This window comes from Heliangelus exortis, chromosome 1 (assembly GCF_036169615.1).
Source record: "Heliangelus exortis chromosome 1, bHelExo1.hap1, whole genome shotgun sequence".
In the NCBI taxonomy this organism is placed as follows: domain Eukaryota; kingdom Metazoa; phylum Chordata; class Aves; order Apodiformes; family Trochilidae; genus Heliangelus; species Heliangelus exortis.
The window spans coordinates 197,466,025-197,482,817 of NC_092422.1; the positions used below are offsets into that span (position 1 = coordinate 197,466,025).

General features: G+C 52.5%; 1 protein-coding gene across 3 annotated transcripts in view; it reads left to right on the forward strand.

Annotated features, from left to right (window-relative positions):
• The first annotated feature begins 3,116 nt into the window (after positions 1-3,116).
• Positions 3,117-16,793, forward strand: part of PPP6R2 (protein phosphatase 6 regulatory subunit 2) — a 97,698-nt gene continuing 84,021 nt past the window's right edge. For 2 of the 3 annotated variants that reach the window (XM_071734278.1, XM_071734280.1), the window contains exon 1: positions 3,135-3,343. The gene's annotated coding sequence lies outside the window, so the exon portion shown is untranslated. Of the gene's footprint in view, positions 3,344-16,793 lie in introns of all 3 variants that reach the window. The other variant, XM_071734281.1, reaches the window with a different exon arrangement.

Consider the following 16,793-nt stretch of genomic DNA (forward strand, 5'->3'; position numbering starts at 1 on the left):
TTTCCATAAACAATTTCCCTGGAAGTGCTAAAAAAGGGTTGGAGGAACCCCACTCAGCTGTCCCCAAAGCTGTGAGGATGATCCCAGGGCAATGTTCCTCATCCCTTAGTGTGGATTTTAACAGAGCAAAGGGTGTAAAACCCAAACCCACTGACTTCCCACGTCTGCACAAGTACCAAAGACTGATTTTCTGATTTTTTTCTGTCTCTGTGTGAACAGGAAGAGGTCACAGCTGCACTCAGCACCTGCATGGCAGCACCAGGAGGAGCCCCCAGTTTGTAGCTGCCCCTGGAAGGACCCGGGGTCACAGCCCTGGGGGTTCTTTCCAGACCTGAGGAGCTCTCCCAGTTCTTGCACCTCCCTGTGTCCTGGCTGGGGAGAGGTTGGGCTGGCAGCCCCAGCCCCTGCCTGCTGCCAAGCCCTGCTAATTCTGCTGCTTTTTCAGTGATTTTTTTCTTTTTTTTTTTTTTTTTTTGTAGAGGCAAAGGAGAAGAGAAGGAACCTGTTCCAAGGCTGGCACCAAGAAATCAGCTGGAGAAGGCAGGGGATGCTGTCCCAGCCCTCCTGGCTGGGAGACTTGGGAATTTGCTGTTGTTGTGTCCCCAGGAGCCACAATAAGCCACAAAAAATGCTTTATGGGCTCACTACCCCCCAGCAGACAGCACAGAGAAATGAAACCTCAGAACTGTGATTTACTGTCCTGCCAACAGCAAAGTGTTAGTGACCAGCCTGGGCACCACAGCCTCTGGGGCCCTGGACTTCAAACCCTTATGGTGAGAAGGAAACAGGCACAAATTACACATTTTGCCCATTTAGTAGTGGGTGAAATTTTTCCTGGCATTTCTGTGGCAAAGCCCCCAAAGTGTAAACAGGACAGAATAAAATGGTATTTCTCACGTGCCCTGCTGGCAAATCCCCCCCCTTTTCCCTTGCTCTCCTCTCCATCCCATCTCTGCCCCCACGGCTGCCCCAGCACCTGCAGATTCCAGAGCACTCAGCATCTGCTCAGTCTGGAATTCCTGCCTTGCTGGTTGCTGGGGCAGGAGAAGCCAAGGAGAGAAGGGAAGAGGGTGGTAAATCGAATGGCAGAACTCCCTCTGGAATCAGGAGAGGAGCTGGATTGGTTCCATTGGGTTCCTGGATGATGCTGGCACTCAGCAGTTTATTCACGGGTGAAGACAAATCTGGGCAAGGCAACAATGAAATCCCCTGCACCCAGCAAGCATGACTAAGGGTATCTTCCTCCCTGACACGGGTTTCTTCTTCTGCCTTTTGGGTCACCCCTGTTCCCCTCTTCTTCTCTTTTCTTTTTCTCATCTGCTTGTTTTCCTCTCTTCTCCCCTTTTTTTCCCCTTCTTTTTTTTTTCCCTTTTTTCCCCTCTTCTTTTTCCCCTCATTTCCTTGCTTTTTTCATTTTTCCTTTACTTCCCTTTTCCCCTCTTTATCCTGTTTTTTTCTATTTCCCTCTTTTCCTTTCCCCTGCTTTTTCCCATCATGTCACTTCCCCCTTTTCCCTCTTCTTTATTCCCCTTTTCTTTTCCCCTCTTCTCTGTCTCCCCTTTCCTTGTTTTCTCCTCTTTTCCCCTCTTCTCTTTTTCTTTTCCTCTCATCTCATTCCCCCCCTCCCTTTTCCCTATTTTCCCTTTTTCCCTCTTCTCTTTCCTCCCTTGTTTCCTCCTCTATCCTCCTCCCCCCCTTTTTCCCTCTTCTTTTCCCCTCCTTTCCCCCCCCCTCATCTCCTTGTTTCCCCCCTTTTTTTCCCCTCTTCTTTCCCTTTTTCTCCCCTTTTCTCCCCCTCACTCCCTCCCTGCTCCCCCCTCCCAGGACATTGGGGACCCTCTGCCCCCCTCCTCCCGGGCTCTCGCTCCCCCCGTGTTGGGGCAGAGGGACCCTCCCCCTCTTCCCCTTTCCTTCAAGCTCAGTGCCCGTGTCCCCCCGTGTCCCCCCGTGTCCCCCCGTGTCCTCCCGTGTCCCCCCGTGTCCCCCCGTGTCCCCCCGTGTCCCCCCCGGACCCACGAACCCTCCCGCCCTCTGCCTGTGTCCCCCGAGCCCTGAGCCACCACCGCACCCCTAAGAGCCCCCCCGGGGCCGCAGGGTCTGTCCCCTGCTCGGCAGAGCGCTGTCCCTGTCCCCTCCCCGGGGCCACCTCTGTCCCTGTCCCTGTCCCTGTCCCTGTCCCCGTCCCTATCCCTATCTCTATCCCTATCCCTATCCCTGTCCCTGTCCCTATCGCTATCCCTGTCCCTGTCCCTGTCCCCGTCCCTATCCCTATCCCTTGTCCCTGTCCCTGTCCCTGTCCCTGTCCCTCTCCCTGTCCCTGTCCCTATCCCTGTCCCTGTCCCTATCCCTGTCCCTGTCCCTGTCCCTGTCCCTGTCCCTGTCCCTATCCCTATCCCTGTCCCTGTCCCTGTCCCTATCCCTGTCCCTGTCCCTGTCCCTGTCCCTGTCCCTGTCCCTGTCCCTGTCCCTGTCCCTAACCCTGTCCCTGTCCCTGTCCCTGTCCCTATCCCTGTCCCTGTCCCTGTCCCTGTCCCTGTCCCTGTCCCTATCCCTATCCCTGTCCCTGTCCCTGTCCCTGTCCCTGTCCCTGTCCCTGTCCCTATCCCTATCCCTGTCCCTGTCCCTGTCCCTGTCCCTGTCCCTATCCCTGTCCCTGTCCCTGTCCCTGTCCCTGTCCCTGTCCCTGTCCCTATCCCTATCCCTGTCCCTGTCCCTGTCCCTGTCCCTGTCCCTGTCCCTGTCCCTATCCCTGTCCCTGTCCCTGTCCCTGTCCCTATCCCTGTCCCTGTCCCTGTCCCTGTCCCTGTCCCTGTCCCTGTCCCTGTCCCTGTCCCTATCCCTATCCCTATCCCTATCCCTGTCCCTATCCCTGTCCCTGTCCCTGTCCCTGTCCCTGTCCCTGTCCCTGTCCCTATCCCTATCCCTATCCCTATCCCTGTCCCTGTCCCTGTCCCTGTCCCTGTCCCTGTCCCTATCCCTATCCCTGTCCCTGTCCCTATCCCCGTCCCCCTCCCCCTCCCCCTCCCCTCAGTGCCGCCCCCGTCCCTCCCTGGCCCCGCCCCCTCCCTGGCCCCGCCCCCTCCCTGCCCCAGCCCCGCCCCCCCTCTCCGGCCCCGCCCCTCCCGCCCCCCCGGCGCGCGCTGGGCAGCAGCGGGGCCGCCGCCATTTTGGAGGCACCGGAGCCTCCGCCGCTCTCCGCTCCGCGCCCGCTGTCAGCGCAGCCCCGGCCGCCGCGCTCCGCTTGGGACGCGGCCCATGCCCGCCGGGCCGCCGGCTCCGGCAGCAAGGCGAACGCCCCGAGGGCTCCGCCGCCGGGCGAAGGGCGAGCCCGGAGCCCCAGCAGGTGAGCCCCGCGGACGGGCCCCGCCGCCCCGCACCCCCCGAGCTGTCACCGCCGCTCGGCCCTCGCTCCCTCCCCACCCCGCTGCCGCCGCGACGAGGGTCGGCACCGGGGCTCGGCCGAGCCCGGGGCTGCGCCTCGTTCCCCGCCCGCTTCCGCCTTCCTGCGGCGGGGCGCTGGGCCCGGCGGGCCGCGGAGGCGGTACCGGGCCTGCCTGCCGCCCCGCTCCGCTCCGCTCCGGCCTCCCCGGCGGTACCGGCAGCCGCTCCGCACCCCCGCGCCGCAGGGAGGACTCGGGGCCCGGGCCCGCCGCGCTGCAGGGCCGCGTCCGGCTGCCCCGGGTTGTTTTTCACTGGCTTTTTTTAGGGTGTTTGTTCTGTTTTTAAATAAACCGTGGCCCCGCCGGTGCTGCCCCTTCACCCCCCACACACACCCCCGGCGCCTCTGAGCCCCCTCCGGGTCCTTGCTGGAGTCCCACCGGCTCGGTTGATGCCGTATCTGGGTTAAATCTGACTTTCTGCAGGCGTCGGAGTTTTCTTTTTTATTATTATATTTTTTTTGAAGGGGGTTTTGACCTGGCGGGGATGGGGGGGTCCCGGTGCCCCTGAGCCACCCCCGGTTGGTTGCTGAAGCTGTGGTGGTGGTGACAAGGTCAGAGGTGGGGGTCAGACCCCCGGGACCCCCCCCAGCTCCCCGGGAATGTCACTGGGCTGCTGGAGCTCCTGAAACTGGGGTGGGAGCTGTCAGTGGCACCGCCACAGCCTCTAACCCTGCAGAAAGGAGGCTGCTGGCTGCTCCCTCCCCTCTGAAGGCCTTGTTTGGAACTAGTTTAAAAAAAAACAAAACAACAAAAACAAACTAGGAAGTGAAAAAGAGAAACTGAGAGAACTTGGAGGGATACGAGGTGTTTTTCATATCTCGCTCTCCCCCTTAAACGTTGATATTTTACAAACTGAAGCTTGTTTTCATAATGTCCTTTGATTTTCTCTCTGAAAAAAGGAAGGAGAAAGTTGTGATTCTGGTCCTGTCCAGAGCTGCACATGTTTGAAGCCAAGCATGTAATAACTTCCCAGCAGGCTTTTGCTATAAAGCACCATTTTAAGAATGATGTGGGAGAAAAAACAACTATTTATGATTTCTCTTCTCGCTCTGACACTTAAACAGTCTGCCAAAATACTTCAGTGGTAAAAAAATCTGGTGGATGGTGGTATAGCAATTTCCATAGCAACCACTGGTGATATCATGGTAAGCAAAGTTAAATTTTGGGCTGTGCAGCAGGAGCACATAATGAACTGTTCTGTGTGAGTGGCAGCAGGAAACATTTGTTTGGGAGAAGGTGCCTGAGGACTGGATAAGGACAAAATCCTTCCAGATTGAAAGCTTGCTCTGTGTTTGATAACCCTGCCCTTTCTGGTGACTTTTGTACTCTCTGCATATTACGAGGCAAATCCAGGGCCTGGGACACAACATCCTGCCCAGAAAGCGTGGGGACATCTCCGGCACTGAGCAGAGTTCTGGGAAGAGCTCTGGGCAGCAGAGAGGGACCAGAGGGGAGGTGCAGACCCCAGGGCTGGGCTTTGGGACCTTCCTTGCTGGTGTAGGAGGGACAGGTTGGATTTCCCCAGTTCATCATGCAGGATCTGCAGGCTGTCAGAACTGAGTGGTGAAAATTACCTCAAAGAGCTTCTGGTTTGGCTGGTTGGCTGGTTGGCTGGTTGGCTGGTTGGCTGGTTAGCTGGTTGGCTGGTTGGTTGGCTGGTTGGCTGGTTGGTTGGCTGGTTGGCTGGCTGGTTGGCTGGTTGGTTGGCTGGCTGGCTGGTTGGCTGGCTGGCTGGTTGGCTGGTTGGCTGGTTGGCTGGTTGGTTGGCTGGTTGGTTGGCTGGTTGGTTGGCTGGTTGGTTGGCTGGTTGGTTGGCTGGTTGGTTGGCTGGTTGGTTGGCTGGTTGGTTGGCTGGTTGGTTGGCTGGTTGGTTGGCTGGTTGGTTGGCTGGTTGGCTGGTTGGTTGGCTGGTTGGTTGGCTGGTTGGCTGGTTGGTTGGCTGGTTGGTTGGCTGGTTGGCTGGTTGGCTGGTTGGCTGGTTGGCTGGTTGGCTGGTTGGCTGGTTGGCTGGTTGGCTGGTTGGCTGGTTGGCTGGTTGGCTGGTTGGCTGGTTGGCTGGTTGGCTGGTTGGCTGGTTGGCTGGTTGGCTGGTTGGCTGGTTGGCTGGTTGGTTGGCTGGTTGGCTGGTTGGTTGGTTGGCTGGCTGGCTGGCTGGCTCGTTGGCTGGTTGGCCGGTTGGCTGGTTGGCCGGTTGGATGGCTGGTTGGTTGGCTGGTTGGTTGGCTGGTTGGTTGGCTGGTTGGTTGGCTGGTTGGCTGGCTGGTTGGCTGGCTGGTTGGCTGGTTGGCTGGTTGGTTGGCTGGTTGGTTGGCTGGCTGGTTGGCTGGCTGGCTGGCTGGTTGGCTGGTTGGTTGGCTGGCTGGTTGGCTGGCTGGCTGGCTGGTTGGCTGGTTGGTTGGCTGGTTGGTTGGCTGGCTGGTTGGCTGGCTGGTTGGCTGGCTGGTTGGCTGGTTGGTTGGCTGGCTGGCTGGCTGGCTGGTTGGTTGGCTGGCTGGCTGGCTGGTTGGTTGGCTGGTTGGTTGGCTGGTTGGTTGGCTGGTTGGTTGGCTGGTTGGTTGGCTGGTTGGTTGTCTGGTTGGTTGGCTGGCTGGCTGGCTGGCTGGCTGGCTGGTTGGTTGGCTGGTTGGCTGGTTGGTTGGTTGGCTGGCTGGTTGGTTGGCTGGCTGGCTGGCTGGTTGGTTGGCTGGTTGGTTGGCTGGTTGGCTGGCTGGTTGGCTGGCTGGTTGGTTGGCTGGTTGGTTGGTTGGTTGGCTGGTTGGTTGGCTGGTTGGTTGGCTGGTTGGTTGGCTGGTTGGTTGGTTGGCTGGTTGGGGTTTTATTCCTGGCACACAAGCATCCTCAGGTCTGTGAGCTTTGGTTGTCTTTGGGGAGCTGTTGGCTGGTGTCAGCAGTCTCTGTGGCCGTGCTTCCCCCTGGGCAAGGTGAAAGGGGTGCAGGGGGCTCCCCTCACCCCTCGGGCAGGTTTGCTGCTGAACTGGGTGTGAATTCAATCCTGACTGTCCCGGGTAGTGCAGAGGGATCAGTCGGTTCCCTCTGTGGTGGGGAGGCTCCCCAGGAGGGGTTTTTCTGTGGAAGGAACCGGTTCTGTCATTCTGTGGGTGCTTCCTTCGGGCCCCCCTCAGCTTCCTCGGGCTGTCAGCCGAGGGGGCAAAGGGAAAGCAGAACTGCTCTGCTCCCAGGGGAGAGCAGAATGGGAACACAGCAAAGGAGTTGTTGGGTTTGAGGAGGGCAGGGGCAGCAGGGAGGGAGGTGATCTCTGTGTTTCTGGTCCCGAGGTGTGTGTGCAGCAGTGTCAGAGCTGGAGGTGCCACGGGGGGGGGGAATGGTGATTTCAGACATCATCAAGTGCTGTGTTTTCCTAACACGGTGGCTCCGAGTCTGAAGTGTTGGTGGTGCCTGAAGGGCAGTAGCTGCTGGGACTGTGTAATGAGCTCAGGGTGAACTGGAATGCCAAGAAATAGAGGAGGATCTTGTTGTAGTAAATGTTTCTGGAACAATAGTGGAATGACAAGAATAACTGGGAAACTGGGGTGTAAATGACACGGGGAAAACAGATGAGGTCAGTGAGTTGAGAGCAAGGCAGGAGCTGAGGGGTTGACAGAACTTCTGAGAACTTTATAGGGAGGAACGTTTGTGGGAGGTCTTTTTGTTTTGCTAGATGTAAAACTGTTGGAAAACTAATTGAGGAGAGTGGAGTTAATAGACTGTGTTAATGAGCTATGTCAGCTCTGCATCTGAGCAGTCACATCTAGAGCCAGGGTCCGGAGCAGCAGTCTTTTACTCTTAGCCCTATTTATAGGGTAACACAGTTCTGTTCTTAATTATGTTTTATGGTCTGGGGAATCAGTCTGACTGTTTGTTGCCTCCTTTTCACAGAAAATCTACAGATGTCGGTGGGTTTATATAAGGATCAGGGAAAGAATGTGGCCTCTGTGTGACCAGTAGTAGCAACAAAGGAACTTAAGTGCCTTCTTTGATTCAGTATTATTAGAAGCAAAAGTGTGTTGTCTTTTCTGGCCGCTGCTCCCTTCCTAGGGAGCTTGTTCCTTTAATTGCACTTCTCCCTTTCCCTCCTCCCACCGCCCTCCCTCCCCCTGCCAGGGACTTCTCTGCTCCTTGTTTTGATCTGCTGGAACAGCCAGCCGGGCAGCAACCAATATTGACATTATTATTGCATGTCTTGGCTATTTTTACCTGCGTGTTAACTCTGCTGTGGGGGGAAGCTCAGGCAAATAAATATTGGGTATCTTGGGAAATGAAGCTTTCCTAGCCAAGGTTAAAAATCTCAGGCTGAAAAAGCTTGGGTTTTGGTGGAATTGGAATGCCACCCTCAGGTGTACACAGTGCTCGGGTCAGGACTGGAAATGGGAAGTTTGACATCGCTGCCTGAATTAGCAGGGAATTCTCTCTCTTTTCCCTTATTAATGCCATTTAGCCCCAGATCAAGCTGAGGCAGGGCAAGCAGTGACAGTAATAGGTGGCTGCATCACCGTGCCTAAAGCCTCACTAAAGTTGTCATCTTTGGCAGAGGCTGGCTCAAACCAAACACCCAGGCACTCAGCTCCGGGAGGGAGTTGTCAGCACAAGGAGGGTGAGTGAGCCTGGGAGAACTCGGTGGCACCAGGGGGAACTTCAGGTCATGAGCCTGAGCTGGGACTGGTGGCTGCTCCTGATGTTCCCTCTCCAGGTGTCTGGGTCTCAGGTTCTGAGCTCTCCAGGCTGTGTCCCTGTGATGCCTGGGATGGGGCACCTGGCCCTGCATCCAGTGGTGCCTCTGGATCTCACTGCCCTGCAGAAACCCACGGCTCAGGGTGGTGTCACTGGAGCTCACTGTGGTGTCACTGGTGTGTGCTTGTGGACACAAGTGCAGCTGTACAGAAGGGCAGACGTCAGAAAATAACATCATGGGTCGGTGGCCAAGTGCAGGGAGTTGTTTGAAGCCAAGGGGCAGAGCTGGGAACTCTTTCCTTACCCAGGCAGAAGCCAAGACTCTCTCCAGCTCTTGTTTTGGTGGCTGCCATGGCAGGCAACCTCCATGGTTTGCAAAGAAGACTTCCCAGAGATACTGATTACTTGGATTTGTGTTCAGTTGCCAGGTGTCTCTGCTGCTCTTCCCAGTCAGTATACCCGTGTTAGTTTTCTTCTTTTTTACTTTTTACATTTAATTTCAGCTCTGCAGTTTGCTGCTGTTGGGGGCATTGTGGCCTGCAGTGACCTGGGTGACCATCAAGTCACTTGGATTCTGATTTTGTTTGGCAGAATGAGGAGCAATAGCAGCAAGACAGAGCCTGGCAGTGTTCACTGGGAGAAGGACAAAGAGCTGCCACGGCTGCAGTGCTGGAGGTGTCTGCAACCTGCAGGAAGGAAGGAGGAAATTGCACACAAGACATTTCACTTTCAGTTTGCTCTTTGATTTTTTATGGCAGACTCGATGTTAGCAGAGAGAAGGTGCAGATGGGTGAGCTGTGACACTCTGTGACAAGCAGCTCGGCTGCTCTGCTGCAGAGCAATTTCTCCCTTTCTTTTCACTCTTCATCCTCTTGCAAAACCTGCGGGTTGTTCCAGCTTCTTCCTTTCAAGTGCAGCAGGGTGGGGTGAGAAAGGCTGCCTTGCCTGAGCTGTTTACTTTGTGTTTTCTACTTCAGAAGCTCCTCGGCACACCAGTCAGTGCAGCGCCTTTCTGAGGGGATGGTCTCTTGCTTTTTTTAGTATTGTTTTGGCTTTTGTTTGTGTTTTTTTGTTTTTTTCTAAGAAGGATAATTGAGGCTGGAAGCTAACAGGTTGAAATCTCCTCCCCTCTCCCCAAGCCAGGGAGGACCAAGGGTGAAGTTCCACAGTGACACCAGGGGACCCCAGCCCAGCTTGCTGGGTTGGTGTTAATGTTTGTGTCACCCAGGCACTCACCCTGCTTCCAGCTGGATCAGCTCCCTCAACCAGCTGGGGCTGTGGTTGCATCAACAGCACTGACACAAGGCAGGAAGGGGTGACCCAGGAAGAGCCAACCGGGGAAAAAAAAAAAAAGAAAAGAAAAAAAAAAAAGCAGGTCTGTCACCCTGGGGATTTAAGTTGGGTGTGGTTCAGTTCTGATCTGAGTTTGCAAAGTGTTCCTGGGTTGTCCCTCTGCCTTCCTGCTCTGTCCCAGCCCCCAGGCCCCCTTCCCCTGGGTGTTCCCTGCTGGTTTGTGCCAGTGCCCACTGGGGCAGGACCAGGAGAGCCCCGGTGCTGGGACCTGTGCCCCCCAGCTCAGGGGGAAGGAAGGGGCTGCAGGAGCCTTAGCAGAGCCCTGGGTGAGCCTGGGGAGTGGAATATCCAGGTCAGCCTCAGAGCCCCTGCTCCTCAGCTCAGCAGTCAGCAGATGCTCACTCAGCACTCCAGTTAACCAACTAGAACATACTGAGTGATGGGTTTCAACTTAGTGCCGTGGCATTTTATGATTATTACTGGTTTTTAATCAGGAAGAATGTTTTTCTTAGTGCTCAGTTGTTTTTTACTGCTTCTACATTCTCTCAGTCCCTTCCTATGTTGCTTTCTGGCATTACATTGTCCCTGGTACATCTTAAATTTTTGTTTATCCTTTTAAGTTTCTTTTGTGGCCTTCCTAAAGCCATTTATTTATTTATTTATTTATTTATTCCCCTCCCAGCACGGTGTTTCAGACCCTGCCTTCACTTTTGAGGGGCTGCAGACCTCTCACTGAACTTGTCCCATCTCTGATGTAAATGCCTCCTTCTGAGGTAACCACTGAGGATTCCTTTTTTAGTCAACAGAGAGAAACAGATGCTGCTTTTCTTTGGATGCAGAAGTCTAAAATAGCCTGAGTTCTGCTGTAGAAGTTCTCCTTTCTTTTCGACTGCAAAGGGAGCCTGAGTGACTAATTCAGATTAGTCACCCCCAGGATAAATATCTCCCTGTTAGGTGAGACAGACCCTATGCAGAAGAGCCAGCTTGCTGGGCAGAGGGTCTGGTGGGACCTCCTCACCTTGCTGAGGTTTTTTTGTCAGCTGAATGAGACATGAGAGGGGTTTCTCGTGTCCTGTGTGTGCCCTCAGTTCTGCTTGATGAGGCTTCCTCTTTCACAGCTGCCAGGTTTGAGGTGGTAAGCAGTGTCTAGGGATGATCCAGAACCGTGTGTTTGTTTATTTAAAACCAAAACAATAAAAGAAGCTTTAAGTTTTTGTCATGTAGATGATCAGCACAGTGTGTTTTCCAGATCCTGCTGGAGATGTAGAGATCCAGCCCAGAGGAGTGGCTCTGCACTGGAAGCATCTGCCCAGTTTGGGTCAGAAATGAGCAGCGAGCTCCATGGTTGCAGAACTCAATTTTTTAGCATGAAGAGGTCCCTGAGCTGAAAGGAAATCTGTCACCATTTTAGTAAATGTAAATACTGTTTTTTTTTCTTTTCCTTGTACTTTTCCTAAAGACTGTTTAGTTATGGCCAGTCCTAGAGAGTGCTTCACGTGTCCAAGTTTTGTGAAGGCTGGAGTAGCAGAGTCGTTTACATAGGAGGGGTCTGGAGGATGCCAGGGTTTGTAATGTTCTAGGGATGCAGTGCCAGGAGTAAATGCAGATTTGATTTCATTGATGTTACACTGGACTCGCTGTTTCCTCTTACAAAACAGGCAGCTAATTTCATTACTTCTGGTTTTCCTCTTGCTTCTGTCATCCTTGTTCTTAGCTAACTGTGGTTCCTCTAAAATAACCCTTCCAAGTACCTGGTGTTGATATCTGTAGTGCTCTCAGTGTAGCAGCTTTCATCCAGTGTGTTCAGGGCCTTTCTGGTCCTGTTTTCCCCCTCCATTTTCATTTTAGTTTAGTTTTAAATCAGTTTTTTTAGCGGCGCTGCTAAAAAATGTTGTGTCTTGCTTTGGCTTCATTTTTCATAAGGGGAACTTTCTACTCAATTAGTAGCTTACAAGTGAGCTTCTAAGTGCTGTGGTTTGTTGTTTTTTTTTTTTTAAATACCTGGAAGAAAAAGTTGGAATGAAGTGGTGCGTTCCCAAGAATAAAACTATTTAGTTATTTTTAGTCTTAGAGCAGAACAGTTAGTAAAAATATTCAGTGTATGTGCTTGGGGTTTGGATGTGTGCTCGAGTTTTACAAGGATCTGTGAAGTGAAACTGAATCATCTCCTAGTCACAGCAGATATCTGCCATGTGAGGAAAAATACTGTTGCATAATCATGGTTTGTTTTTAGAGCTGATGGACTGTGCCCCGGTCAGGAATATATTATTTTGGGTAAAGCAAAAACTTGACCAGCTCCTGAACAAGCAAACAGCAGACCTGTGTTTGGAGGAAGGGGAGGATCTCAGAGGGCCTGGGTGAACAGCAAGTGTCTTCTGCTGACCTGGGTGCTCAGGTTTTAGTGCCTGGGGGGGCAGCTCTTGCTGGAAGGAATTCAGGACAAGTTCTGTGTGCTGGCTGGGTTCAGCTCCAGCTGCCTGCTGGGGGGGATGGGGGAAGGCCAGGCAGATTGGTGCAATCTGTGAAAATTCACCTCAATGTGTAAGGATCCAAGCTGAAGTAACCCTGAAAGTGTAAGTGTTGGTGTTGTGCCTGGAAATGGCAAAATGGTGTGTGTGTGTTAGAGGTGGTTCTGAGGTATGCTGAGAAAACAGCAGGGCAGAGGAGATAAAAACCATACTGGGTCATCTGCTGTGTTTGAAAACAAATCAAGGGGAAGTCCAGGGATCATGTGGGATTCTGACTGTGTTTCTTGTTCAAGTTTGACATGTCACTTGTCAAGCTTGCTGCCAGGGCTATTGGCTGGGCCAGGAGCTTGTGTGGGTGCTTCACCTCTTGAGTAACAGGGGAGCTGTTGTTGGTGTGTGACATGGCCACCACCAGTATGTACTGGGAAGCATCCTGGTGGGGTTGGGAGGAGGCCCTGATTATGCTCCTGATTATGCTCCCATCTTGGTGTTCCAGTGCCCAGTTCATAGAATCATAGAATCATGGAATGGGCTGGGTTGGAAGGGACCTCAGAGCTCATCAAGTCCAACCCTTGCTCCACTCCCCCCGTGGTTCCCAGCCCATGGCACTGAGTGCCACATCCAGGCTCTTTTGAAATATCTCCAGGGATGGAGAATCCACCCCTTCCCTGGGCAGCCCATTCCAATGGCTGAGCACCCTCTCTGCAAAGAATTCTCTCCTAATATCCAACCTAAACCTCCCCTGGCAGAGCTGAAGCTCTGCCAGGGGAGGTTTAGGTTGGATATTAGGAAAAAATTCTTTAGTCCGGGCCCTCTTGTCCCACTGATATCTGCCCAACCCCCCCCTGGCTCCAACCTCCTTTCAGGGAGTTGGAGAGAGTGATGAGGTCTCCCCTGAGCCTCCTCTTCTCCAGACTGAACACCCCCAGCTCCCTCAGCCTCTCCTCATAGGATCTGTGCTCCAGTCCCTTCACCAGCCCAGTTCTGAGGTGGTGGCTGCTTTCAGGGACTGAATGCCACGAGCTGTTTCTCTGGAATCACAGAATGGTTTGGGCTGGAGGGACCTTAAATCCCCCCCAGTGTCCCCCCTGCCATGGGCAGGGACCCCTCCCCCAGCCCAGGGTGCTCCAAGCCCCATCCAACCTTCAACCCCTCCAGGGATGGGGCAGCCACAGCTTCTGGGGGCAACCTGGGCACCCAGGGGCTCAGCACCCTCACCCCAAACAATTTCTCCCTCCCTCCCTCCCTGCCCAAGAAACAGAATCCTGGAATGGTTTGGGTTGGAAGAGAACTGAAAGCTCAGCTCATTCCAACCCCCCTGCCATGGGCAGGGACACCTCCCTCCCAGATTGCTCCAAGCCCCATCCAACCTGGCTTTGAACACTGCCAGGGATGGGGCAGAGACTCTTTTCCTGGGCAACCTGGTTCTAAAGCTCAGCACCCTCACCCCAAACAATTTCTCCCTCCCTCCCTCCCTCCCTGCCCAAGATCTCCTCTCCATCTCCCCTCTCCCAGCTGGGAACCCTTCCCCCTCATCCCATCCCTCCAGGCCCTTGTCCAAAGTCCCCCCCCTCAATCTCCCGTCTCCAAGTTTTAACCCATTCCCCTTGTCCTCTCCCTACCCCCCCGTGTCCAAAGCCCTCCCCCAGCTTTCTTGAAGCCCCTTTAGATATTGGGAGGTTGCTCTGGGGTCACCTAAGGTCATTTCTCACTTGAAACCCCAGGATGCTTCCATTTCTCTTCCCACTTTGTTCCCACTTGGTCTGTTCCATGCAGCAGAGGAGGGGATCCCAGCCCCTGAGGTTGTGCCTGCACCCTGCAGGGGGTGTGGAGGGATGGGTGCTGGGGCTCTGGAGCTGGGGACAGTCCCCTCAGCACCTTCTCTGGGTCTGAGCCCTGTGCTGGTGTCTCCCTGCAGGGTTGCACTGCACAGCCCGGGGGGTTTATCCCTGACACAATATTTGGGGTGGGGCTGTTCACCCCAGAGACAGCGACAGGAGAAGGGGTTATGGTTTCAAACTTGAAGAGGGAAGGGTTTGTTTAGATTAGGAAAAAATCCTTCCCTGTGAGGGTAGTGAGACCCTGGAACAGGTTGCCCAAGGAAGGTGTTGATGCCCCATCCCTGGAGAGATTGAAGGTTGGATGGGGCTTGGAGCCCCCTGGGCTGGGGGAGGGGTCCCTGCCCATGGCAGGGGTTGGATCTTGATGATCTTTAAGGTCTCTTCCAACCCAAACCATTCTGTGACTGATTCTTCAAAGTGTCACTGTAGTGTTTTCCAGCAGAAGAAAGAAACAGCACACCCTGCATGAAGAATTTATAGAAAGCATCAAGAACTCTCACCTTCAGGATGAGTTGATAGTCTCCTGTTTTCCTGTTTCTCCTGTTCTCCTGTTTTCTTCCCAGACTGAGCAGTCAGGTTTGAAATGGAGTGGAGGGGCTCAGGGTCCAGCCCAGGTGGTGGGGATGCCCTGGAGGTGCTGGCAGCTCCTGGGATGTTGGGGTTTGGGTGCTCTGGGCTCTTTGCAGCCATGGGACAGACCTAATGCTGCTTAGAGCCTGCTGGGTTTGCAACTCAGTTTCTCACTTGGGGATGGTTACTCAAACAGACTTGGAGTGTTAGATACAAATCAGTATCTTAGGATGGCTCCTTGTAGCTGAATGTTCAGTTCCAACACCAAGCAGGCTTGGGCAGGAGGCTTGGTGAGAGTCAGAGGTGATCCCTGAGCTGGGTCTCCATTCTGCTGCTTTCCTTTCTGCATCCTCTGGGGTGTTTATAGAGACCACCAGGACTTGTGATGGGCTTTTCTGCAAGGAGGTGGTTAATGTTTTTCCCCCAAGTTTATACAGTCCCTAGGATTCTTTATTAAACTTGGAAAAGTAAATGTCATCTTTTCCAGCCTTCTGAAATCGTCACCTGTTCTGTTCCAGAACCTGGGTTATTTATTAGTGGGTTTGGTTATGGTTAAGGCCATCCATACCCATTCTTTGGCACTTTTCTACCCCCTTCCTTGCTGGCACAAGCATTTGTGCAGCTATGCTGGGAACCAGCTTGGGGGAGTGAGTCAGCTGAGGTTTTTTTCTGCTAATACTGCATGGAAAAGGAAAACAAATTATTTTATTATATTTTTTTCCCAGCAGTGCAGTTTTCAGTTCATGGCAAACCGTGGCAAAACTGCTGTAATCAGTGTGTAGTTCTGGTTTGGGATTTCAGGAGCAACCTGAGCTTTAGAGTTTCTTTATGAAGGTAAAACCCACTGAACTCCAGAGGGTGGGGGTGAGATTTCCAAATGATTGTTTTCCTTTGGAGATTTTTCTGATGAATGCAGCTTAGCCCTAAGTGGGAGACCTTCTCATTGGTAAGGTTTTTCTTCTGAACTGTCTTGAGAGCTCCATAAACACTGTTTGGACTGTGTATGATGTCAGGGAAGATTAAAGAAGTTAAAATGCATGTGCAGTTTAATACCCTGGTGTAAGGCACTGGTTTGTTACAGGTCTGGCACAACAGTTCTGTGCCTCTCACTTGGCAGAACAATGTCAGAATATTCTGGTCAAAAACTGCAGCGTGCAAAAAAAAATGTAGATAGAATCACAAATGCAGTTTTGAAGCCTTGAACTTATAAAAAGGGCCACTGGAGGAATGCAAACAGTTGCTTTTCTCACTCATTTGAGGACATGGCAATAGTGGTAAAATAGGTGTATTTGTGATGCTCACCAGGAAATCTGAGGTTGCAAATGCTGCTGCTTCACTGTGTAATAGTCTGAGCAGAGTGATGTCTCTTTTGTAATACTGCCTTTTTCTGCATGTGCAGCAAAAAAAAATAAAAATATCCAGGATCCAGAGATCAGTGTGGTAAATGACAGACTGGGATTTCTGGAAAATGCTGCTTGTGTCCCCCAGTAAACACCACCATCTCACTTTTCAGATAATAGACTAATTAATAATAATTATTTCTGAAGGGTTTAACTGTGGTGATCCAGGAAAAGAAAAAAATTGGATTTGTTGCTTAAACAGAATGAGGTAAACAGCCTGAGTGGCATCCAAGTCCTGTTTGTGAGTGTGAGCAGTGCAAGTGTCTGAGGAGCTCTGCAAGAGATGCAAATCCAGGCTTTAAAACCCCCCATGGCTTTGTTTTGCTCGTTTCAGTAATGATGATGTGGTGGCTGCTTAACATCCAAACCAAGCTGCAGATCTCACACTGAAGGTGAAGTGAAGCCCAGCATCCCCTGAGGTTCCTCCCCAGGCTGCTGCTGCCTCGTCCAGGGGGGGCACCCGGCCACTGGTTGAGTCTCCTGAAACCTTTAGTGAGAGAGTGAAGTACAGGTTAAAAAAAGGGAGAAAACCATTGCCCTGCAGAGAATGTGGGGCCTGTAGGCTGTGGAGCTGAGTTCCTTGGGCTGTGTTTATCTCCAAATGCTTTTGGCTGACCTAGAAAAAAAACAAACAAAAAAAAAAAGATCTTTTTTGTGCAGTTATGCTCACAGTGCATTTTGGTGTATGATATATTTTTCTGGCTAGCTTTTTTCCTGCGTTTTTGAAGCACTGCAGTTTCTTCAGTGTCTGGGTGTGTTGAATTTAATTAAAAATGTAACACTTAAATAAAGAAGCTGTGCAAATTTTGTCCTTAGCATGGGGTAAGGCGTCAATTAGAAGGCTGTTTAACTAGATACTGGATGAGGATAAAGCTGATCATCAAAACAAAGTACTTCTTGATATCATCTCTTTATTAGAGAAGATCAGAAGCGCAGAATGATTAGAAGTAGCTCTTAATTTTGTGTGCATATTTGTACAACAGAAAGGCCTTCATCATTTTCTGCCCGCAGCAGTTTTTTATTAAAGGAAAAAACAAAACCCAACACATCTCCTCACTGTGCTGGGTGCACCAGATTCCCTCCTGCAGTGCTTGTGATTTACTGTTTGTGTCC